Genomic DNA, 27,347 nt, shown 5'->3' with positions numbered 1-27,347 from the left:
TCAAAACCCCCCCCCCCCCCCCCCTTTTTTTCCCATTGGCTTTTTGTGCTTCTCGGGTTGGTCTCTCCTCCCCTGGGTGTTTTTTTGATTTTTTCATTTTTAATCCTCTCAGGAATGAACCTCCTTTTCGGTTTTATTTGGCCATTATTTTTAATTTTGTTGCTATCCTCTAAGCTTGCATACTCTATCTGGGCTCCCCATGACATGTGTCTGGGTTTTTCGTGATTACCCATATTTTGTATAGATGGGTTCGTATTTACATTATTGGCCCCCTTTCTCGCCATGATGGCGTTTATACCAGTGGCCATTTTGTTGTAGCCATATGAATATGTTATGGCTGCTATGGTTACGCACTCGGTGATGCGTCGCGGTCCCGATCATGTGACCCGGAAGTGAGCTCACCATCTTTCAGGCGGATGTGACGTCAGACGCCACTCCAAGTAACCGGCACTTTAAATCTAGGCGGCGCAGCTTGTGAGGTGCGCGCTGCCCAGGACTCGTGTATTCCTGATGGAAGTAAGTGTTATTGCCTGCATGCCGGTGCTGTGCTGTTTGTGCACTTGTGGCAAGGACCTTTTTGGTGACGGTGTTTGTCTGTTCTGTTTTTTCCACAGTAAATTGGTACGATGCTATGCTGTGCTATATTGTATGGGTCATTTGTTGACCGGACATCTCCCCTGATGATATGAGTAGATAACGCGTTGGGAGAAGCTTTTTTACACCGCTGGACACATGTTTATTTACCTTTGGGGATCCTGAGTCAGAGGTCCGAGGACCAGGTTATCCTGCCTGCGGTAACTGTAAACCATCCAGCATTAGGTGTCCATACTTTAACCAGGGAAATAGGTATACGGCAGATGGGGTAAGACCGTTCCTTTCCTATTTTTCATCCATAATAGCAGCACTTATTTGTGATAAATTAACAAATGACACATCCTTCACATCTGTATGATAGGGTGTCTTATTAGTAGCCAGCTGATCCTAATGGGGATCATTTGAATTAGTTTCTGGCTCTGTCCTATGTTCGTTTTTGGCTTTGTCCAATTTTAAACTAGGTCCTTTCTGACCTTTTTATTATTTTGTTCACAATAAAATTATTTTTTAGGCGTAATTTTTGCTATTCACTTTGCTATTTGTCGTTCATACTCCAGTGGATTATTACCCAGTAGCTATTTACCTTATTTAACGGGGTATGGCTGGCTTTCTAGCAACAGGTTTTGATACCAGCACATGGGCCACGGAAGCAAAGGAGGTTTTTTCGGAGAGAGAATTCACACAGAAAAAATATTCACCGTCACTTAATGGTGCTTTTAGGGATTTAACCAAAACCTATAAGAATAGGATCACTTCTTGGTGGGAAATACAGTCACTTGAGTGCTATTTAAAAGATCACATTGTACCCCGCAACATACGGATTTCTCTTACTCCGAACTACAGGTATAAAAATCCAGAATTAATTTCTGCATGGCGTAAGGAAATCACAAACTGCTCCCTGAAATTAATGACCCTCCTACTGGAAGAGGAGAAGAAAAATCTGGCTAAGCTTGATTGCTTGCTCGGGGAACAGATTGAGATTACCAAGAAATTTTCTAGTGAGGCGGAATTTGGAGCGAAGGAGATTACTCTACAAGGTATTATTGAAAAACATCAATACCATTTGAAGGAGAAAAAGCACAAGTTCTATATTCGTGACGTACAGGAGTTTAGAGACAATAAGGCATATAACTTCCCTGTCATTAGATATAATAAACCAAGCGACACGGAGGGTACCTCTACCGACACGGAATTTTCTGATACAGAGGGGAGGGGTAATCAGCGGAGGATTAAACAAAGAGGCAGAGGGAGAAACTCGGACAGGGGTGGTTACAACAAGGGACCTTTTTTAGAATCCAACCACTTCCTGAGAAGCAAACAAAATCCGGTGGGTTACAACCCACTAAGTGCGCAACCCAAATAATTAACCTCTCGAATAGATCCCTCTCTGAACTGGAAATGACTGTGCTTAGTAGGGGTCTCTCCTTCGTACCCACTTCTGATTACAATCACTTTGATATGGTAAAAGATCTTAACCTCTTTACACGTAAACTTAAATGGAGGAAGCATTTTGCCACTGAGAATAAGAAAATATGTAGAGAGATGGGTATTGCGGATGATCTTTTGGAGGATGTTAGGTTTCTGTACAGTTTAAGTGACATTGATCCAAACTCTGAGGGCAGAGGCCCGTTTACGGATCTTAAATTAAAGAGCAGCAAAATGCCTCCTACTATCAATGAAGTGTCTCCTATTGATATCTTTTGCAATTTGGTTACACGAGATTTAGATATGATTACTGATAAGCACCGCCAAAAATTTAACATGACTAAAGATGAGATGGATTGTCTCAGGAATTTGGAGAAGGACACCAGCATTGTGGTGAAGGAATCTGATAAGGGTGGCAATATCGTCCTCATGAATGTCCCCGACTATAAAAAAATGTGTATGGATATCTTGGGTGATAGATCAAGTTATGAGAAGCTTGATAGGAACCCTACATCTGACTACTTGCTGCTTTTGAAAGGGCTACTGTTAGATGCACGCGACAAAGGATTAATTAATAAGTCCGAATTTGATTTTCTGTATCCTCCTTTTCCAGTGACTCCTACCTTCTACTGCTTGCCCAAGGTGCACAAGGGTCTCTCTCCGTTACGGGGTAGACCAATAGTGTCGGGTATTGGGAGTGTCTCACAAAATGTGGGTGTTTATGCAGATCGTATTTTGAGACCCTTTGTTACATCTTTGGGTTCTTACCTTAGAGACACTACTGATCTACTTAAAAAGTTGGAGGGAGTCACTGTTGAGAATGATGTGATTCTCGTTAGCATCGATGTTGAATCCCTCTACTCCTCGATTAGACATGAACTGGGTCTACAGGCGGTAGCCTATTTTTTGAGGAGTAGGGGACAACAATTTGAGGAGCACAATGCTTTTCTGCTAAGTTTAGTCGAGTTCTGTTTAAAGAACAATATTTTTTTGTTTGATGGACAGGTCTACCACCAGCTGAGGGGGACTGCGATGGGGAGTCCAGTGGCCCCATCGTATGCTAACCTCCTCCTCGGCTGGTGGGAGGAGACTTGTGTTTTTGGAGATTGTTCCCCCATTCCCCAGGACAAGGTGGTCTTATGGTGTCGTTTCATAGACGACGTGTTTGTCCTGTGGAGGGGTACGGAAGACGAAATTGTTAGTACGGTCGCTGCACTAAACGATAACCCTTTCGGTCTCTTTTTCACCTGTGAGTTTGACAAATGGAAGCTGCCTTTCTTGGATGTCCTTGTGGAGAGGGATTCTGTGGGTGATATCCATACTAGTACTTACAGAAAACCAACCGCAACAAACTCACTCTTACGGTGGGAGAGCAGTCATCCCGTTAGTCTGAAGAAGGGTATCCCAAAGGGGCAATTTCTCAGGCTTAAACGAAATTGCTCGGATGAGCAAGGTTTTCGTGAACAAGCCTGTGATTTAAGCCATAGATTTCACAATAGAGGCTATCCTAATCATGTCATAAAAAATGCCTTTTTGGAGACCCAGCAGAAGACTAGAGATGATCTTTTACATGGACCGGGAAAACCGGCACCTGATGAGGATATTATTCGGTTCATCACAACCTTTAATAATGGATCAGGGGAGGTGAGACGGATCCTTGAGAAGCACTGGTCCATTCTCAAAATGGATGATGACATCGGAAAATGCCTTCCTAATACTCCTTCGGTGACATACAGGAAAGCCCGCTCTATTAAGGAGAGACTGGTCCACAGTCATTTTTCCAGCCATTCTAAAACTTGGCTGGTTAACCCGGTCAAGGGTTGCTATAAATGTAGTGGATGCATTGCATGTGAGTCTCTTAATTCAGGGAAATTTTTCTTCTCCCATGTCACGGGGAAACGATATGAAATACGAAGTTTCATCAATTGTAGAACGAAGGGCGTTATTTATAAGGCCACGTGTATTTGCCATAAGGAGTATATAGGTAAGACTAAAAGGGAATTCAGAAGGAGGATTGGGGAGCACATCCGTGACATCCGCTTGGGCAATGACACTCCTGTGGCCCGCCATGTTGCGGAGTATCATGCCGGGGACCCCAAGTCAATTAGTTTCCAGGGCATTGATGTTGTGGCTCCTCCCCTCAGAGGAGGTGATTGGGACAAGAAAATCCTCAGACAGGAAACGAAATGGATTTTTTGGTTGAAGACAGTTAAACCATTGGGCCTTAATGATACTATTTCCTTCGCACCCTTTGTGGTGGATTAGGTTAGTTTTAGTGTCAGGAGGGCCAGTCGTCGGCCGAGTGGGGGCACCACTCACCGTTCTATATTAGGGTGCCGACCTCCACAAATAGGTAGGACCAGCTTTAACTATGGTTAGTAATAGTCGTAGTCTTGGTGGAGGTTTCTTCTCTTTTACTCTATTCCATTAATAGTATCCGCATTTTGCCGCCGGTTTTTTGGCTTATCAAAACCCCCCCCCCCCCCCCCCCTTTTTTTCCCATTGGCTTTTTGTGCTTCTCGGGTTGGTCTCTCCTCCCCTGGGTGTTTTTTTGATTTTTTCATTGTTAATCCTCTCAGGAATGAACCTCCTTTTCGGTTTTATTTGGCCATTATTTTTAATTTTGTTGCTATCCTCTAAGCTTGCATACTCTATCTGGGCTCCCCATGACATGTGTCTGGGTTTTTCGTGATTACCCATATTTTGTATAGATGGGTTCGTATTTACATTATTGGCCCCCTTTCTCGCCATGATGGCGTTTATACCAGTGGCCATTTTGTTGTAGCCATATGAATATGTTATGGCTGCTATGGTTACGCACTCGGTGATGCGTCGCGGTCCCGATCATGTGACCCGGAAGTGAGCTCACCATCTTTCAGGCGGATGTGACGTCAGACGCCACTCCAAGTAACCGGCACTTTAAATCTAGGCGGCGCAGCTTGTGAGGTGCGCGCTGCCCAGGACTCGTGTATTCCTGATGGAAGTAAGTGTTATTGCCTGCATGCCGGTGCTGTGCTGTTTGTGCACTTGTGGCAAGGACCTTTTTGGTGACGGTGTTTGTCTGTTCTGTTTTTTCCACAGTAAATTGGTACGATGCTATGCTGTGCTATATTGTATGGGTCATTTGTTGACCGGACATCTCCCCTGATGATATGAGTAGATAACGCGTTGGGAGAAGCTTTTTTACACCGCTGGACACATGTTTATTTACCTTTGGGGATCCTGAGTCAGAGGTCCGAGGACCAGGTTATCCTGCCTGCGGTAACTGTAAACCATCCAGCATTAGGTGTCCATACTTTAACCAGGGAAATAGGTATACGGCAGATGGGGTAAGACCGTTCCTTTCCTATTTTTCATCCATAATAGCAGCACTTATTTGTGATAAATTAACAAATGACACATCCTTCACATCTGTATGATAGGGTGTCTTATTAGTAGCCAGCTGATCCTAATGGGGATCATTTGAATTAGTTTCTGGCTCTGTCCTATGTTCGTTTTTGGCTTTGTCCAATTTTAAACTAGGTCCTTTCTGACCTTTTTATTATTTTGTTCACAATAAAATTATTTTTTAGGCGTAATTTTTGCTATTCACTTTGCTATTTGTCGTTCATACTCCAGTGGATTATTACCCAGTAGCTATTTACCCTAATACTTTGTGTGGCCTCCGGAGGCAGTAGCTATACACCCAATTGTCTGGGTCTCCCAATAAGAGCTAGAAGAAAAGGAATTTACGGTAAGTAACAAAATTCCCTTCATTTCATACATGTTTAATTGTTGCTTGACCACCCTGAAATGCCTTTTGTACATGCATAAAATGCTTTCCAGGCCACATATATACATGCTGACATTACCAGAAAACTGCAATGAATAGTTCAAAAGGCCAAAAAACTACACTATACTGTTTGTGAGTCTCCAGTGTAGCTCAAAATGAGTGAGGCCCATTAATACATGCCAAACAAACTATACAAATATGGATATATTCTGCCTACAGAATGAGCACATCTAGGTAAAGACATAAGCAATGCAAATATCTGTACTCACCATATCTATTTTTCTTTCCAGGGGTACATTGAGACCATCCATTCCTAGGGTAGACTAGCTCTGCCACAGACATCCATGCTCGTTCCACCGTTAACTTGTTATGGTAGCCATCAACACGTGTGTCCCACAGCTCTGGATGCCTCTCTACTTCTCCAATCATCCTCTCTGTATCGATTCTTGGCGCCATGCTCAGTACCTGTGGTGTTCTCTGTGCTCAAAGTTTCCCTGCAGTGAGAGGACAGGTGCCCAGCTGCTGTCTGGCGTGCAAATGAGACAGGAAATGTATGTTTGGCGCCAGAATTAATGGCCTACAGTGGACCTGATAGATTGGTAACAAGTGTTTCAGATTTTGTGATGAAAAACGGACACGGATGATACGTGCTGAACACGGACATACTCCATGTGCGGTCCGTGCAGGCACGGACTCATAGACTAAAGCGGGTCCGTGCCTGCGTGCTGCCGGACAAAAACGGACATGTCATCCGTGTAGAAAAGCGCACACACATACTTACCACACGGACACACGTTCCGTGTGATTTTACGTGTGTGTGCCATCTACCATCGAATAACATGGGTCTCCGTGTCTCCGGTACGTGCAAATACGTACCGCACACGTACAAAAAAAACGGATGTGTGTTGCGGGTCTTAGTGGGCATGCATGCATAATAATATTAAAAATTTTGTATCTACTTTTGCAAATTGTGCACTTGCTAATGTCTGTCATACCCAGTCGGGCAGGAAATTAGCTCCATTGCCAATCCCAGAAAGACCGTGTATTCACTTGTCCACATTTAGTGATAATTGCTTCAGATTAAACACTATTATATTGAAAATACAGAACACAGTTGAAAAGTTACACATCCCTGGAATCAAGGTCTCAACACCTACATTATTCAGCTCTCTGATTAAATATAAAAAAAAACTACCAACAGATTATAATTATCTTTAAAAATATGAGGGCAGGGGAAGCAGTCAACATTTTAGGATTTTTATAGACTAGGGATAGGAAGTCAGGATGCCGAGCTCCAGTGCTTTTTTTGTGGCGGTACGTGCCGGTACGGCGTACCGGAAAATCCGAAGAGCGCTGAGGGAAAGCACCTTTGGCTCTGTCCACATGGCTAATTTGTAAACTATGTAAATTAGCCATATGTGGAGCGGAGGCACAAGCAGAGCAGCTACTGGAGCTGCAAGACCTGCGATGATGTCACGTACACAGCGTTTGTTTGGCGTGCCAAGGTAGCGGGGAAACCCCCTGTAGGCCCTGACCTTGTGTTCAATCTAAGCTGTCCCCGGCAGCCTGCAGGGGCCCCCGCTGGGTGTATTACCATGACCTGCGACCACGGCTCCTTAGACCCTCTGGCAGCCACCGCAGGTGATAAAAATACTGCACTGCAGGCAGCCATCAGATGACAGCGCCAGTAGCTACACGGGGGGCAGAGGGGGCGGTCCTGACCTGGAGGAGAGCACACAGAAATTATGAGCAGCAGCGCAGCAGGGGCAGAACAGAAAGCTCCTTCCTACAGGAAGAAGATGCACGAGAAGAAGGACCTGCGGTGATGTCATGCCCATGTGACCATGTAGGAGGAGCCGGGCAGGAGCTGCTGACCGAGGAAGATGTGAGCACGGTAATTAGGGATGATGGTGGTGGGGGTGATGGAGGGTGAGTGGTATATGGGGGGTCCATATTGTGACAGAGGAGTGTTAAATGATACTATCTGTGTGGGACATGGGACTTCAGTGTGTTTTTGAGAGAGGGGTAATTTGTGGTACAGCCAGTCTGTGAGATATGCAGGACATGTAGGATGCTGTGTGTGTGTGTGTGTGTGAGAGAGATATGCAGGGCATGGGGGTGCTGGGTGTGTGTGTGAGATATGCAGGGCATGAAAATGCTGGGTATGTGTGTGTGTGTGTGTGTGTGAGATATGCAGGGCATGAGGTGCTGGGTGTGTGTGTGTGTGTGTGTGAGATATGCAGGGCATGAGGATGCTGTGTGTGTGTGTGTGTGTGTGTGTGAGAAAGAGATATGCAGGGCATGGGGGTGCTGGATGTGTATGAGATATGCAGGGCATGAGGGTGCTGGGTGTGTGTGAGATATGCAGGGCATGAGGGTGCTAAGTGTGTGTGTGTGTGTGAGATATGCAGGTCATGAGGGTGCTGGGTGTGTGAGATATGCAGGGCATGGGGGTGCTGGGGGTGTGTATGTGTGTGTGTGTGTGTGAGAGATATGCAGGGCATGGGGGTGCTGGGTGTGTGAGATATGCAGGGCATGAGGGTGCTGTGTGTGTGTGTGTGTGTGTGTGAGAGAGATATGCAGGGCATGGGGGGTGCTGGATGTGTATGAGATATGCAGGGCATGAGGGTGCTGGGTGTGTGTGAGATATGCAGGGCATGAGGGTGCTGGGGGTGTGATATATGCAGAGCATGGGGGTGCTGGCTATGTGTGAGATATGCAGGGCATGAGGGTGCTCTGTGTGTGTGTGTGTGTGAGATATGCAGGGCATGGGGGTGCTGGGTGTGTGAGATATGCAGGGCATGGGGGTGCTGGGGGTGTGTGAGATATGCAGGGCATGACGGTGCTGTGTGTGTGTGTGTGTGTGTGTGTGTGTGTGTGTGTGTGTGTGAGATATGCAGGGAATGAGGGTGCTGGGGGTGTGTGAGATATGCAGGGCATGACGGTGCTGTGTGTGTGTGTGTGTGTGTGTGTGTGTGTGAGATATGCAGGGAATGAGGGTGCTGGGTGTGTGAGATATGCAGGGCATGGGGGTGCTGGGGGTGTGTGAGATATGCAGGGCATGAGGGTGCTGGGTGTGTGTGTGTGTGTGAGATATTAAGGGCATGAGGGTGCTGGGTGTGTGAGATATGCACCCTCATGCCCATCACCCAGGGAATGCGCAGTGCGCGTCTGAAGCCAGCGAGTTAATCCTCCTCAATCTAAGCCGCCGGTGCCTGAAAGCACCCGCCTCACTCCTCGCCTCAGAGAGATGCATACCAGCAAATATTTTTTTACAAAAAAAGCACTGCCGAGCTCATAATTACAGATATGGAATAAAAATACCTAAATATTATTGTGGTGTACTACTGCAGATGATAAACATTGAAAACGGGAGATGTTATCTTAGGGCTCGGTTCCACTTGCCTTTTGCACGGACGAGTGCAATCTGATAAAACATCAGATTGCTCTCACAATAGTGCAAAACTATGAAGCATTTCATCATCTGCGATTGATTTCTCATACCATATTGGTTTGAGAAAAGAATCGCAGCATGCTGCATTTGGCAGCGAATCTTGGCTCACACGCACCCATTGTGATATAGGAAGAGACAGGCAGCGGAGGAGATAGGGAGAAAGTGCTCCCCGCCTCTTCTCCACAGCTGTGACCCGATTGCAAGATCGTATCAGTCGCATGACCCTCGACAGACACTCGCAGCAGAGGGTCATTAGCAGATCGCTTCTGATGCTCTTGGATCCAAAGCTATGCGCAAGTGGAACTGAGGTCTTAGACTGTGAATATTAATACAATGATTCAAGTAATAGAGAGGGTCTGGACCTTTAGAGCCAGTGTGATTATAAATAGAGATGACACAAACCTCTAGAGGCTCGTTCGAGTTCGGTTCGGCGAGCCGGTCGACGAACCTCTCGAACGCCATAGAAAACAATGGGAGGCAATCACAATTACATAATAACACATAGAAAACACCTTAAAAGGTGTCCAAAAGGTGACAAACAACTCACAAGATAACACAAACACATGGGAAAGTAACAAGGACAAATACTCATGCGAAAACAAAACAGCTGGACGAGGAAAAAGAGGACGAGACACGGACATAGGCATGGCATACCCTTCTAAAATCATGTAACATACAGCAAAGGGACTCCAAATGGAGTCTCCCTTTTTTCCAAAAATTGAGCCCCACAGACACCACTTCAGTGGCAGCACTTGTTGAACAATTACTTGTTCATCTTGGCTCATTTTTAAAAACACAGCAAGGGAACTCCAAGCGAATTCTCCCTTTTTTCCAAAAATTGGGCTCCACAGACACCACTTCAGTGGCATCACTTGGGCCCCAGTTGCAAACTGAACAGGTTGATTTGCATCAAGAACATTCAAAAATACACCAGCCTTTACTCTCCCCAGGATGACACAGCGGTAGTAAAGTCCTTAAAGATCCATGACTTGTTCATCTTGATGAACGTTAGTCTGTCCACATTGTCACTGGACAGACGCGTGCGCTTATCTGTCAGCAAACACCCAGCAGCACTGAAGACACGTTCAGAGACAACGCTGGCTGCGGGACACGACAAGATCTCCAAGGCATAAGTGGCGAGCTCAGGCCATTTTTCAAGATTTGAAGCCCAAAATGAGCAAGGCTCCAGTTGCAAAGTCATGGCGTCGATGTTCATTTGGAGATACTCCTGTATCATCCTCTCCAGCCGTTGACTATGTGTCAGACTTCTTGTCTCTTGTGGCCTTGCATTGGATGGTCTAAAAAAATTATGAAACGTTTCAATAAAATTGCTGGTACCAGCACCAGATACGGTATTGCTGGTACGGTTTGACTGATAATGACGAGACAGTCCCATGCTTGGCAAGTGACAACTGGGAGATTCACTCCGTGCACCACTAGTGTTTGGTGGAAAAGCCAAGCTAAGATTGAGTAACAGCTTCTGCTGATACTCCTGATAACGTGCGTCCCTTTCTATGGCTGGAATGATTTCACCAAATTTGGACTTGTAACGGGGATCTAAGAATGTGGCAACCCAGTAGTCATCATCACTTCTAATTTTGACAATCCGAGGGTCATGTTGGAGGTAGTGCAGCAAAAAGGCGCTCATGTGTCTTGCGCATCTATGAGGACCAAGTCCTCGCTGTGCTTGTGGCGTAAAGGTGATAACCGTGCAGTCTTCCGCTGACATCTCCCCCCAACCTCGTTCAACCAAAATTTGACCAAGGTCTCCCTCATCTGCTGAGTCTTCCATGTCCATCGAGAGTTTGGCCTCCATTTCTTCATGGTCTACTGCACCTTCCTCAACATTTTGGCTGCTACCATGCTCCCTTGTTAATCCCTCTACCTCACTGTCCAATGCCTGTCACCTTGGTGATGCTGAACGTCTGGACCTTGGTATCCCTTGCGCATATGAATCCTCCTGTACTTCCTCCCCTTCCTCTTGTCCCACCCCCTGACTCCGAATACTGTTTAGCATGTGCTCCAGCATGTAAATGACTGGAATTGTCATGCTGATAATGACATTGCCAGCGCTAAACATATTCGTCGCCTTGTCAAAACTGTGCAGAAGGGTGCATAGGTCCTTGATCTGAGACCACTCCAGCAGCGTGATCTGCCCCACCTCTGCATCTAGTTGGCCCAAGCTATACGTCATTGCACCAGGGCTCGGCAGTGCTGCCACAGTCGCTGTAACATGTGGAGAGTCGAATTCCAGTGTGTTGATACATCACATTTCAGGCGATGAAACGGCAGGCCGAAAGACTTCTGGAGCGATGCAAGTCGGTCAGCTGCGGTGTTACGGTTGCTGCGAGCACTGGAGACTATGTCCAGATTTCTTGCTACTGCACATGTGCGAGCGCTGGAGACTAAGTCCAGATTTCTTGCTACTGCACATGTGCGAGCGCCGGAGACTAAGTCCTATCTTGGAGCCATTGCACATGTGCGGGTGACATCATCGCTGACACGAGGTCACATGTCTCTGACACCTTCTATGCCGATTGGTTGCTGGTCATGTGCTTGTGACGTCTTGCTCGGTGATAGGCAAGCATGACGTCACTCCTGTGGTTCTGGCAGCGGATTGGCTCTGGTGTCCTCCATCTTGGATGAGGCACAGAGTCTATATAAGACCCTGACACACGCCGCATGGCGCTCAGTCCTCTTGGTTCATGCATAAGAGTAGACGCTCTGTGCGTGTTCCTCTAGGCATTCCTCTGTCTATGCTAGGTGAGCGCTACCGGCAGGGTAGCGTTCTTATACCTTACAGCTTCGGCTGCTGTCCGTATCCTTACCTCTTAGGGGAGCGGACATAGGCAGGTGCCTGAGGCACATGGTCTGGCTGGGTCTTGTGGTTCGACTCGTAGGTGGACGTTGCCGCTAGGGTAACGTTCCGTATACTGCGTCTGGCAGTTGTTCGTATCCTCGCACACTAGGGGAGCGAACAGAGGTAGGAGCTTTGTGCGGCTTACGCTGCTGTTCGTCTCTTTTGCACCACTAGAAGAGCGGACCTAGGCAGGTGCCATATCTAGTGGTTCGTGTCCTCGCACACTAGTGGAGCGAACGCAGGTAGGAGCTTTGTGCGGCTTACGCTGCTGTTCGTCTCTTTTGCACCACTAGAAGAGCGGACCTAGGTAGGTGCCATTTCGCACACATTGCCTTTGTCTCTGTGATTATTAACAGATATCATTCCACACACCCTCCAAGTAAGGGAGGAATTGCTTTACTTACTTATTATATCCTTCTGTGAGTTAACAGAGGTATTGCTCTCTGCCATAGTCTGCAGCAGAGTCTTTGCACGGTGGACCCTGACTGTCTGATACTCCTTTAAGTTATTATCAGACAGCCCCCCGTAACATTAAGACTGAGCCAAGGGTCTGGCAGTTATGGCAGAATATCAGCAGTTACACCGTTGCATACAAGTACTTGAGTCACGGCTCAAGAGTATAGAGGATAAACCTCAGACCATGGTGACATCTGCACATGATCCTCGACTTGCTCTGCCAAACAGATATTCTGGCGATGCCAGATCATGTTGTGGTTTCATTAGTCAGTGTCAGATACACCTAGAGGTCAACTCTTCTCGCTTCTCTACGGAGAGGTCCAGAGTAGGCTTTATCATCTCCTTACTTCAGGACAAAGCCTTAGAATGGGCGACTCCCCTATGGGAGCGCTCTGATGTGGTTACTCTGAGACATCAAGACTTTCTTGATGCTCTTAAGGCGGTATTCATGGGTCCGCAGGTTACCCATGATGCGGCCCTGAGACTGTTAGATCTATCTCAGGGTTCGTTATCCACTAGTTCTTATGCCATTGCTTTTAGAACTCTGGTGGCAGAACTAGATTGGCCAGAGAAGGTGTTGATTCCTATCTTCTGGAGAGGGTTGGCAGGCTATGTCAAGGATGCTCTTGCTACTCGTGAGGTCCCTGCTTCTCTGGAGGACTTGATCACAGTAGCAACGAGGATCGATGTACGCCATAAGGAACGTAGACTCGAGGTCTCTTCCTCACGCCCTAAGCATCGGGCTATTCCAGTTGTTGAGGGTCCACTACCATCTTCCTCAGCATCTGAAATATCTCCCACTCCTATGGAGTTAGGTCATACGTCTTCCAGACTACGCAAGTCTGGTCCTCCTATATGTTACGTATGTCGTCAGGTTGGGCACTATACCAACAAGTGTCCTAGTCGTCAGGGAAACTCCCTGGTCTAGTAACCATTAGAGGGGGGTTACTAGAGACGTCTTCTACACCCTCTAAGTGTTGTATCCCAGGTCAGCTCTCGTTATCTGAGAATACATGGCCTATTATGGCTTTTGTGGATTCCGGAGCTGACGGGACTTTTGTGTCCTCAGGATTTGTAAAGGGACACAATATTCCCTCTATCATGTTAGAGGCGCCTATTCCTGTCAGTGTTGTTAATGGAACTATGTTGTCTGACTCCATTACATTGAGGACAGTTCCCATGCGCCTTTCCCTGTCTCAGGGTCACATAGAGGAGATTTCTTTTCTTGTTTTGCCTGAGGGTATAGACGACGTCCTTCTGGGTCTCCCATGGCTTCGGACTCATGCTCCTCACATTGACTGGGAGTCTGACAGCATTATTAGTTGGGGTTCGAAATGTCAGTCCCGATGTCTTCCCTTACCACCTAAGGTCATTGCGGTTGCATCTACTGATCTCTCTCCCATACCTACACCCTATCTGGATTTCGCTGACGTGTTCTCCAAACAGGGTGCTGAGGGTCTTCCACCCCATAGGCCGTATGACTGTGCCATAGACCTTATCCCAGGTTCGGTTCCACCTAAAGGCAGGGTTTACCCCCTGTCGATACCTGAGTCGGAGGCCATGTCGACCTATATAAGAGAGAGTTTAGAGAAGGGGTTCATTCGTAAGTCTGTCTCTCCTGCGGGAGCTGGGTTTTTCTTTGTTCGGAAGAAAGAGGGTGATTTGCGTCCCTGCATAGATTACAGGGGTCTCAACGCAATCACAATAAAGAACAAATACCCATTACCTTTAATTTCGGAGCTCTTTGACAGACTGAGAGGAGCTCAAGTTTTTACGAAGTTGGATCTGCGGGGTGCGTATAACTTGGTACGAATTCGAAAGGGTGACGAATGGAAGACTGCTTTTAACACCCGAGACGGTCACTATGAATACCTCGTCATGCCTTTTGGGTTATGTAATGCACCCGCAGTATTTCAGGACTTCGTAAACGATGTGTTCAGGGATTTACGGTTATCCTCAGTAGTGGTGTATCTGGACGACATCCTGATTTTTTCTCCTGATCTGGAGACTCATCGTCAGGATGTCGTTCGTGTCCTTTCCCGTTTAAGGGAGCACTCATTGTTTGCTAAACTCGAGAAATGTGTATTCGAGCAGTCCTCATTGCCTTTTTTGGGTTACATTATCTCACAAGAGGGCCTGGCTATGGATCCTGCGAAGCTCTCTGCTGTCCTGCAATGGTCCGAACCTCATTCCTTGAAGGCGGTGCAACGCTTCTTAGGATTCATAAATTATTACAGGCAGTTCATACCCCATTTTTCTACTTTGGTGGCCCCTTTGGTGGCCTTGACTAAGAAAGGTGCTAATCCCAAAGCCTGGTCTACTGAGACATCTCAGGCTTTTGAGGCAGTAAAAAGACACTTTTCAACTGCACCCGTTCTTCAAAGACCCGATGAGAGTAAGCCCTTTCTCTTAGAGGTTGATGCCTCTTCAGTGGGTGCTGGTGCGGTCTTGTATCAAAAGAACGGTGCAGGTAGAAAAAGGCCGTGTTTCTTCTTTGCGAAAACCTTTTCACCGGCAGAGAGAAACTATACCATTGGGGATAGGGAACTGCTCGCCTTGAGATTAGCCTTGGAGGAGTGGCGTCACTTGCTGGAAGGAGCGAAACATCCTTTCCAGGTCTATACAGACCATAAGAATCTGACGTACTTACAAACCGCTCAGCGTCTGAATCCTCGCCAAGCCCGCTGGTCCTTGTTTTTCTCCCGCTTTCACTTCTCCATCAACTATCTGTCTGGGAGTAAGAATAACAAGGCAGACGCCCTGTCTCGCTCTATGCTTTCTACCCAGGAAGAGATTGACGAACCTCATCTTATCCTTCCCTCCAGGGTTTTTCATACGCTCTCCCCTGTGACATTAGACCAAATCCCACCGGGCAAGACCTTTGTTCCGCCTGATCGACAGAATGATATACTGTCATGGGCCCACACCTCAAAGGTGGGTGGGCATTTTGGTATTAGGCGGACACGAGAGTTACTGGAGAGGTGGTATTGGTGGCCACACTTAGCCAGCCACATCAAGAGATATGTTGGTTCCTGCTACTCGTGTGCTCGCAACCGTCCATTACGGCAGAGACCGGCTGGGCTCTTGCATCCTTTACCAGTGCCAGATAGACCATGGGAGGTGGTAGGCATGGACTTTGTGGGTGATCTTCCATGTTCACAGGGACATAGATTTGTGTGGTTCATTACGGACCATTTCTCCCGGATGGTTCATCTCGTACCGTTATCGAGAATCCCATCTTCCAGGGTACTAGCCAAACTATTCCTCAAGCATGTCTTTAGGCTTCACGGGATGCCAGATCGTATCATTTGTGATAGAGGCCCGCAATTTACTTCCCGTTTCTGGTGAGATCTTTGTAGCCTTCTGCAAATTGAGTTGAATCTCTCTTCGGCATACCATCCGGAGACCAATGGTTTGGTTGAACGTACCAATCAATCTATGATTATATACCTTCGACACTTTGTTGCTGAGAACCACGATAACTGGTCCTCCCTCCTACCCTGGGCAGAATTTGCCCTTAACAATTCGCTGGCTGAGGCCACTGGGCAGACACCGTTCGTACTCAATAATGGGCAACACCCTAGGGTACCGGTACCGTTTCCCGCTGCTGCACCTCCTCCTCTTGTGGCCGACTGGGCAACTAATGCCAGAGAGGTTTGGGATTGGACTCAAGAGTCGATCCAAGCAGCTAAGGACCGTATGAAGACGGTGTCCGATCGGTTTCGTCGCCCGGCTCCTGTCTTTTCTCCAGGGGACTTTGTGTGGCTCTCTGCAAAACACGTGAGACTTAGAGTGAGCTCTGTCAAATTTGCTCCTCGCTTCCTGGGTCCTTATGAGGTTCTTCGACAGGTAAATCCTGTAGTCTACCAATTGAAGTTACCCGTCCATCTTAGGATTCATGACAAATTCCATGTCTCACTGCTAAAGCCGGCTATTTTACCTCACGCTCGTGAAGTGCACTCTCCTGCCTCTGATTCCTCTCGCTCTAGCTATGAGGTACGAGCCATAGTTGGTTCTAAGATGGTTAGAGGGCGCAGGTTCTTCTTGATAGATTGGTAGGGTTACGGCCCGGAACATCGCTCTTGGGAGCCTGAGGAGGCTGTCCATGCTCCCGACTTAGTTGCCGATTACCTGCGTCGCCGGGAGGGGGGCCCTTGAGGGGGAGGTACTGTTACGGTTGCTGCGAGCACTGGAGACTATGTCCAGATTTCTTGCTACTGCACATGTGCGAGCGCTGGAGACTAAGTCCAGATTTCTTGCTACTGCACATGTGCGAGCGCCGGAGACTAAGTCCTATCTTGGAGCCATTGCACATGTGCGGGTGACATCATCGCTGACACGAGGTCACATGTCTCTGACACCTTCTATGCCGATTGGTCGCTGGTCATGTGCTTGTGATGCCTTGCTCTGTGATTATTAACAGAGATCATTCCACACACCCTCCAAGTAAGGGAGGAATTGCTTTACTTACTTATTATATCCTTCTGTGAGTTAACAGAGGTATTGCTTTCTGCCATAGTCTGCAGCAGAGTCTTTGCACGGTGGACCCTGACTGTCTGATACTCCTTTAAGTTATTATCAGACAGCCCCCCGTAACATGCGGTGGTTGAACGGCGGAAGTGAGCAGAGAGTGACCGTGCCCTGTGCAGAAGCACATCTAGGCTGGGATAGTGGGTTAAAAATTGCTGGACAACAAGGTTCAACATGTGAGCCATACAAGGCATGTGTGTCACCTTGCCCCGGCGAATGGCCGCACCCAGTTTTGCAGCATTGTCGCCCACGGCCTTCCCTGGCTGCAGGTTGAATGGAGACAACCATTTACGAAACTCGCTCGCAAGAGCTGACCACAACTACTCCGCTGTGTGACTCCTATTTCAAAGACATTTCAAGGTAAAGACCACCTGATGCCGTTGCGCTCTGCTGTTAGCATAGTAAGGAGGTGTGCGGGATTCCTTGTGCGCAGTTACAATGCGGGTGGCCTGACCAGGCACGCTTGGGGCTGAGGTGGAGGACCCAGTCGAGGTTGAGGAGGCAGAAGCAGTGGAATAACGTCTACATACAGAGGATTGATGCATAAGTTGTGGGAAGGGCAAGACTTGTTCAGCAGACCCTTCTCCATCTCTCACCATAGTTACCCAGTGCCCAGTCAGTGACATGTAATGCCCCTGTCCATGCTTACTGGTCCAAGTATCGGTGGTGAAATGCACCCGGTCACACACAGAGTTTCTCAAGGAAGCGGTGATGTTGTGTGCGACATGCTGGTGTAGCGCAGGCACACCTTTCTTGGAGAAGTAGTGGTGAGTGGGCATGTGGTACTGGGGCAGTGCGACGGAGTTAAGGTCTCAAAAATCCTCTGTGTCCACCAGGCGGAAAGGCAGCATTTCGGTAGCCAAGAGCTTACAGAGGGATAAAGTCAACCTCTTAGCTTTGTCATGGTTTGGAGGAAATGGCCTTTTATTTGTCCACATCTGAGGGACAGAGATCTGGCTGCTGTGTTGAGACTGTGCTGTAGAAGTGCTGTAGACGTGTTTCCAGTACTCTGACTCTGTCCAGGAAGGTGCAAGGTAACTTCGTCGTCAGTTGCATCCTCCTCCACCGCCTCTGGTGACCTTGTCGAGTGCCTGACTGTGGGTTGACAGTTAGTGGGATCTAGAACTTCATCATCAAGCGTTGTATTTGCACTCCCTTCACCCTCAGACCTAACCTCATCCTGCCGTGACTGAATAGTTAAGTTGTCGTCCCAATCATGTGGCTCCATCATCGTCATCAGTATGTTCCTCATTGTCTCCACCAGCAGGTGTTACAGTTTGGGAATGAGGGTGTACATTATGCTCAGAAACTTGGTCATCAGGGCCAGAATCTGAGTCACAAAGCTTCTGGGCATCACTGCAGACTATTTCCTGGTCTGTTCTCACTGTAGCTTGGGAGCAGACCTCTGATTCCCAGGCTATAGTGTGACTGAACAGTTCTGCAGACTCAGCCATATCTGTTACACTGTACTGTGCAGGGCGGGTGGAGACTTGAGAGCTGGGAGAAAGCAAGTGTGATTGGGATGACAACTCAGAGGACTGTTATTTTTTGGATGTTGAAGTTGAGCTGGAGGAGAGGCCACTTGTTGGAGCAGTTGAGATCCATTCAAGCATGTTCTTTTTTTGTGCATCATCTACCTTTGTGTTACAGTTGTTTGGGTCCGTAAAAAAGGGAGCACATCGCAATGTCCATGGAATGTAGTAGACATCTTACTTCTGCTGGAAGATGTCCTATATTCAGCAGATGTTAATGTAGCTTTCCCACCTTCCCCACGGACACAAACTTTTTTCCTTTTCCAACACGCCTGTTCCCCTTTCCACCAGCATCTGTTCTTTTGCCACTCACTTTGTTAGTGACAAGGTTGGCCACTTAAAATGTGGATGCAAAAATTGAGAGGTGGTGTAGATTGCAGAGGTGGTCTAGCTTTATTGACAGCTGAAGAACCAACACTGACTATCACAGACAATTTTAGTATGCCCCTAACAGTGGCAGCACAGTTTGCAATTAGAATTGCGTATCAAAAATGGATATCTGTGTACAATGCAGAGGTGATTGGTGATTTAGCTTTATAGACAGCTGAAGAACCAAGACTGACTATCACAGACAATTTTTTTATGCCCCTAACAGTGGCAGCACAGTTTGCAATTAGAATTGCATATCAAAAATGGACATGTGTGTACAATGCAGAGGTGGTCTAGATTTATAGACAGCTGAAGAACCAACACTATCACAGACAATTTTTGTATGCCCCTAACAGTGGCAGCACAGTTTGCAATTAGAATTGTGTATCAAAACTGGACAGGTGTGTACAATGCAGAGGTGGTCTAGCTTTATAGACAGCTGAAGAACCAAGACTGACTGTCACAGACAATTTTTGTATGCCCCTAACAGTGCCAGCACAGTTTGCAAATAAAATAGCGTGGCAAAAGTGTGCAGGTGGGTACAGTGCCCGGGTTCTGTGGGTCAGTGGACAGGAAAGGAGCACAAACTTAGTATTCCAGACACTTTTAGGATGGCAGAAAAAGTGTCAGCTCTTTGGGCAAATAAAATAGCATGGCAAAAATATGCAGCTGGGTACAATGCCCAGGTTCTGTGGGTCAGTGGACAGGGAAGGAACACTAACGTAGTATTCCAGACACTTTTAGGATGGCAGAAAAAGTGTCAGCTCTTTGGGCAAATAAAATAGCGTGGCAAAAGTGTGCAGGTGGGTACAGTGCCTGGGTTCTGTGGGTCAGTGGACAGGAAAGGAACACTAACGTAGTATTCCAGACACTTCTAGGATAGCAGAAAAAGTGTCAGCTCTTTGGGCAAATAAAATAGCATTGCAAAAGTGTGCAAGTGGGTACAGTGCCCGGGTTCCCTCCCCCCCCCGCACCTTTTTCTAGTTATCTATGGGTCATCTACATTTGTTTTAAATAGCCTGTTACTGTATTTCATAAGTGGCTCCTTTCCCATAATCCCTAATTCTCTTGGATCTACTTGAATCTGAGGATTCCCTCAAATATCTGGGATCCTTGAGATCAGTGGATCTTCGGAAAGGGTTAAAAATACTGCGCTATTAGCTCCACCTGTAATACTTTGCTTGTCCACGCTTCTACACGGCTTCCTTCTCTGTGAGATGATCCATTTATGGGTCATGTATAAGTGTTTTAAATGGCTTGTTACTGTGTATCCTAATTGGCTCCATTTTTCATAATCCCTAATTCTCATGGTTCTACTTGAATTCAAGGATTCCCTTTGATATTTGGAATCCTTGTGATCAGTAGATGTCCAGAAAGGGTTAAATATACTGCGCTACCAGCTTCACTGGTAATACTCTGCTTGTCCACGCATATACTCTGCTCTATGTGGGCAGCATAACAGGAACGTGCCTGTGATGTTTGAGCCTATATGGCCTAAATAGTTATCCTCATACCATTTTAGAATGCCGCTCTTTTGTACGTTAAAACGTCATATGAATAACGCTATGCGCTGTGTTTTCCTGCACTTTGATAAGTGCTTAATATATTTACATCTAGCGCATGCGCAGTAGCGAATGATGGGTGGTGACTTACATGTCATGTGACTAAACCAAGATGGCGGCCGCCATCGGAGCAGTGCAAACGCACACAGCTCCTCAGCTGCTCCACTGGTGAGTGCTAATTTATCTCCTTTATATGGGACACACAGGGAAACGGTGCACTGCCTTCACCCTTTTTCCCCTGAGGAAGCCACCACTACAGGTGGCGATACACGTGGGGTTACCACGCCAGGAACTCCTTTACTCTCCCCATCACCTTTGCCCACATGGTTGTTAGTCATCTCTGGTAGTAAGTATAGGACCGTGACTGCCATGCTTTGGGCAAAAACTCTGCCTTAGCCTGCCTTATAGGGCTGAAATACTCTTACCACCTAGTGATAGGACTGATGTGAATTTGCCCAAGTGCTTAGGATCTTGTACATGGGATGTATTTTCTAAGGTTGCCCACCATTACCATCCATCACTGGTTTATGGTGCACAGTCTTATGGGTATAACTGATTTTGACAATTGACCTGTCCAACTGTGGTTTATATGTGACCGTAGACCACTTTGCACTACATTTATGCCTGTCTAATACTAAGTGCCAGTTCAAACCTTGTCATTGGCTCACACACTGCGTGATTATAATTGATATTGACTAGCACAATTTGTGTCATACATGCAACCATAGACCAATATGTACTGTAACCATGCTTTTTCAATACAAAGTATCAGCTTGAATCCTGTTATTGGTCTTTAAACTACGTGGCTTGTGGCCTTTTTCTTTAAGCACTGTACATTGGCATGTTAGGTGTATGACCGGACACTTACTCTGTCCATAGGAGAGTCCTATATCATATATTTATATTGTGACTTCATTATATTGCTTGCTGGCGGGTTGGTTTATTATGCCTCTGGCTTTTTAAGTGTTTTTCATTTTTGTTTTCTTGTGTACCTCACTCTAAAGTGTGGTGATGTGTGATTTATTCTTGTTGTAATAAAGTCCTTTTTTACTCAATTGATGGTGTTGTGATCCCTTTTTGGTATACCTTTTTCTTCCGCTCTATCTCATTGTGCTTGTATACCAGGAGATCCCACCGGGTGGTGCCCTTCCCCTGCTTAGTTGGTCTCATCGTTGGGTGTCTTGACACCATTTCTGGAAGGAGGCACACCCTCACCAAATATTGGTGATATTTTTCTTGTCCACTTGGTTTATGTATTTGAATTAATTAAATCCTTTGTTGCAACTATATTAGTCACATGAACCTAGCAGCAAGGGAGGCGGCCTGGTCCAATCAATCATCTGATATGTTTGGTGCCCATACGATCTCTGTAGTTAGTGGTGGACCTGTTAATCCACAAGATGAGAGCCAACAACTCATGCAGGATCTAATCAACTTACATAAAAGGGTAACTAAAGTAGGGTGGAATATTAGAACTCTTGAGGAGTACAAAAAACCTAAGATCACACCTAGAGGGCTAAGAGTTCAGATATTTCCAGCATGGGAGACTGATGCGCAGTTTAAAATTACTTGGGAGCAAGGGTTACAAACATGCTCATACATTCTTTTGGACATGCTAATTGAGCATGACCGCTCATTACTCACTCAGCTAAAGGAAGAAATAAATAACAAAGAGCACATACTACGCCAACTCGATACACAGACAATAGTTATACCTTTTCAAAACAAATTGAAGGGTATCCTTGCTAATTTCGAGAAAGATATTATTAAAGGGAAGCAACACAAGTTCCAGCAAGATAAGGGCGACTACGCCGAGAATAGGGCCTACAGGTGGTCACATAAGGGTAATAGACGTAGACAAGCCAATCGGGAACCTGATATTACCCCAGTAGTGTCCGAACCCTCCTTAAGCGATTTTTTATCCACTGATACAAGCGACCAAGAAGGCGTACCAGGAGGGGTCGTCGGAAAACAAAACACCAGGAGAAAGGGCAGGAGAGCTCATCCATGGCAGTCGCCCCCCCAGAGGGAAACAAGGACCTGGAGATGGAATTGGTGACAGGTAATAGGAGTGATCTACAAATAGTGAACCTCTCCAATTATCAACTGTCTGAAGCTGAAATCAACATACTCGCTAGGGGTCTGTCTTTCGCACCCATGAATAGAATGGATAAATTCACTGTCACCAAAGATTTATACCTTTTTTGCAGACAACTCACTTTCAAATACCTCCACAGCCAACCAGAACTCATCGATACGCTACCGCCCAAAGATCGGCAGGTGTTTGGCGACCTCCTGAATCTCTTGGAGGAGAACGAGAGGGATACGGGTAAGAAAATCCCCTTTACGGGACAGCTCTTGTCACAAGCCACACCCCCCTAGGTCTTTGTCCCGCTGTGGGTATTTTCTGTCTGTAAGGATATTGAAAAGTTAAAACCAGATAATAATAGAGACAACAACTTAACTGTAGGCGAGAGACAGACTCTATCAAAACTCAGTAACAACAAAGAGTTTCTCATAAAAGAGGCAGACAAGGGGGGGAATGTGGTCCTGTGGCCGACGGACATGTATGTGAGGGAGGCCAAGAGACAACTCTCTAATAGAGAATGTTACACGGTGTTACCATCAGACCCTACCAGCACGTTCAAGCAGAATCTGGACAGATTCTTGTCTGCGGCCCATGAACAAGACATCATCACCCTGAAGGAAAAGAACTTTCTTACAACTAAATTTCCGGTAACACCAACATTCTATATGTTACCGAAAATTCATAAGGGCCGCACGGAACCTCCAGGTAGGCCAATTGTTTCAGGGATTGGTGGCCTATTTGAGAGGCCATGCATTTACCTGGACTTTTACCTCCAGCCCTTGGCGCAGTCTTCACCCTCATATGTAAGGGATTCTACTCATCTAATCGAACAACTTGCCAAAATAGAAATCCCGACTGATGCCCTTCTAGTGACCCTAGATGTAGAGTCACTGTATACTTCCATCAATCACGAGTTGGGATCACGGGCAGTCTCGTTCTTTTTAGATCATAGAACGACTGGCAATAGAAGGCATGACTCCTTCATTTTGGACCTTCTCTATCTGGTACTAGATAAAAACTACTTCCTCTTTGACAGAGCCTACTACCGTCAGACGTCTGGGACCGCTATGGGGGCCTGTTGCGCGCCACCCTATGCCAACATCTTCTTGGGGTGGTGGGAAGAGACACATGTCTACACACTGCAGCACTATAAAACCTTGTGGTCCGTTGGTTAAGGTACATTGATGACATTTTGCTCTTTTGGTCTGGTACCTTGAAAGATTGTGAGGACTTCATTGCTACTTTGAATGATAACACTCTCAATATTAGGCTGACCTCCAATATAGCCACAGAGACAGTGGAGTTCCTAGATCTCCAAATCTCCAAGGTCGGTGCAACAATCTGTACCACCTTATATCGTAAACCAACGGCCACAAACAGCTTACTGCATTACAGCAGCTTCCACCCCGCACATGTTAGACGCGGGATACCGAAGGGACAGTTCATGAGAGTAAAAAGGAACTGCAGCGATAATAACAGCTTTGAATCCCATGCTTCCGATTTGACCAACAGATTTCGGAAGAGGGGGTATCCGAAGAAAGTGGTCGCCGGGGCCCTGCAGACTTGCAGAACTACAACACGGCAAACTCTACTCCAACCGAAAACACGACAAAAACAAACAATAGTGAGTATTATCACTCCCTTCAATAATCAGTGGCAAGATCTGTATGGGCTCCTACAGGATAACTGGGACATTCTGCTAAGCGATAAAAAACTGATTCCCTTTATTGGGGACAAACCGAAAATGGTGGCAAGACGAGCCCAGAACCTGAGGGGGATCCTATAAAAGAGCCACTTCAAAAGACCTACACCGAGTATGAGAACAGGTGTCAGATTGAAGGGAACTTTTCCCTGTGGGGCATGTACAGTCTGTCCCTACATGGTGGCTAACGATCACGTCTCCCTACCCATTTTTCCTAGGCGAATCACCTGTGGGGCCTACTATAACTGCCGTACAAGAAATGCCATCTACGTCCTTATCTTTGACTGTCCCAAAGTCTATGTTCGCGAAACCACTCAAGAGGTAAGGAGGAGGGTACAGCAGAATTTTCGAATATTAATACTGCTGGTATGGATTTGAAGAAGGGCAAAGCACTTACATCAGTGGCTTCCCACTTCCTTACACACCATGGGGGACGCTACACTACAATCAAGGTGCTGATTGTTGATTCGGTCAGCCAAAGTATTAGAGGTTGGAACGTCACTAAGGAGCTGCTACGGAAGGAGTCTAGGTGGATTTATACACTTAAAAGCCTGGCGCCACATGGTCTGAATGAAGAATTACTCTATACCGGGTTCTACAACATCATCTGATTTTTCTCTCTTTATGTCGCTTCGCTCTCCAGGTCCCCTCTCCTCTCCTCCCCAGTTGGAACATGAACAGGAAGATAAGAGGAAGGATGACAAGAGGAAAAAGGAGGAAAGAAAGGAGAGAAAAAACCTAATTGTACCCCCTTCAAAATGGAAAAGAAGAACCACCACTCAAGAATATCCCTGATGTCATAAAGGGACCCTCCCTAGGAATACAAACAAAAACATCTCAAATGGATCTGACAGGAGAAGGGAAGAGTCTGGTTTGTGCCCTACAACATAGGACACTAATGGGAAAAGAATGAGGACACTCTCTATGGATCTTGGTTTCCTTATTGAATACTATACACAGTGTCCTCGGACACTGTCCCTGGTTCCTTAAGCTCTCAACCTGTAGTCCGGTTTTTGCCAACGTATCTGAGATAAAGTTCGGCTTTCTCCCCTTGATATGTGAACTATCCCTCTCCACTATCAGACCATCTGCTATGGTTCTGGAGCGGCGATTAGTTACTGTGTATCCTGTCTTTATAGACCTCCGTGTTCGCCAAATGTACAACCGTGGTTTTTCCTATTTGTCTAGATTGTCGATATGCGCGTCCTAACCGTGGCATCTATTTCTGCCATTCAATATAGCAGTACTCTTAGAGCCTACATTAGAGTGGTATGTAGTGAACGTCTATTTATCCATAATCATGCTCCGCCTGCTCTATGTTTACTTTCGGCACATGATCATGTATATTTTTCTGTGTCACCAGGTGTGAGTCAGCTGGCACTTGCAAATCCTCTCCCATCGGCGATATTTGCCTAACATACTGTGTGCTTCCCTTATGCTGTATGTTCTTCCATAATTATTGTATCAAGTCTATGGTTATGGGTCGACTTCTGGATTGTGTCCCTTTATAAGATACTTACGGTCCTGGTAGTGTGGGCCCTACCGTGCACCCGTATTTCGTCGTCCATAAATACAGATCTGGTGACTTTCTGGGGTGAAATAATTGCCATTTGTAGAGTAATCATTTGCCTCTGGTGCATATCTCACTCGCTCGCCACTTGTGTACATCGCGGGACCTTGTAGTTTTCCTGTGATGGGAGAGGGATATGAGTATTTATCCAACACTGTATCTTCTCTCGATCAAATGATAGCTAACCTAAATAACCAAGTACATTCATTAAATTGACTGTGAGCTTTCTGGCGTTCGGACTCATGACATATATGGATCCCTATGCCCTCTCTGTATGAGTGCTTAACATAGATTTCTTCCTTCTTTGTGAAATGATCCATTGGTATGAGGTGACACAGGGGGGTCTCTTTCCTTCCCCCCTGCACCTTTTTCTAGTTATCTATGGGTCATCTACATTTGTTTTAAATAGCCTGTTACTGTATTTCATAAGTGGCTCCTTTCCCATAATCCCTAATTCTCTTGGATCTACTTTAATCCGAGGATTCCCTCAAATATCTGGGATCCTTGAGATCAGTGGATCTTTGGAAAGGGTTAAAAATACTGCGCTTAGCTCCACCTGTAATACTTTGCTTGTCCACGCTTCTACACGGCTTCCTTCTCTGTGAGATGATCCATTTATGGGTCATGTATAAGTGTTTTAAATGGCTTGTTACTGTGTATCCTAATTGGCTCCATTTTTCATAATCCCTAATTCTCATGGTTCTACTTGAATTCAAGGATTCCCATTGATATTTGGAATCCTTGTGATCAGTAGATGTCCAGAAAGGGTTAAATATACTGCGCTACCAGCTTCACTGGTAATTAGAGATGAGCGAACTGGTCCCGGTTCGGCTCGAGGCCGGTTCGCCGAACGGGGGTCCCGTTCGAGTTCGGTTCGTCGAACGTTCGACGAACCGAACTCGAACGTATAGGCTATAATGGGAGGCAATCACAAACACATAAAAATGCATTATAAATGTACACAAACAGTTAATTAACATTGCCATAACACTTACCGGTCCTCGCGATCCCTTCTGCACTCTGTCTCCTGCCGCTATTCCATCCGATGATCGCTGAATCCTCCCGGTGACCTGCACTGCCAGCAGAGATGCAGGACCTATCGTGACGTCAAAATAGCCATGTGACCAGTCACGTGGCTATTATCTCATTGGCTACAGACTGGTCACATGACTATGACACGTCATGTAGGACCTGCGAGTGCATCTCTCCGGTACACGGTGCACATATGTGTATCGCCGTGTACCGGCGACATGCTCTAGCACACGGTCGACTCCCCGTTCCGTTAGGGACCGGCTGACACAGCCGGTCATTAACGGAGATCACCATTGCCATAGCAACGCAGTTAGCGGTGACGTCACCGCTAACCGCGGCTCCGAGAGCACTGTTGCTATGGTAACGCGTCTGTCAGCGTTACCGCTAGCAGCCAGCACTG

This window comes from Anomaloglossus baeobatrachus, chromosome 2 (genome assembly GCF_048569485.1).
Source record: "Anomaloglossus baeobatrachus isolate aAnoBae1 chromosome 2, aAnoBae1.hap1, whole genome shotgun sequence".
NCBI lineage: Eukaryota > Metazoa > Chordata > Amphibia > Anura > Aromobatidae > Anomaloglossus > Anomaloglossus baeobatrachus.
The sequence above is the reverse complement of the archived record's forward strand: the minus strand, read 5'-3'. Positions refer to the sequence as shown.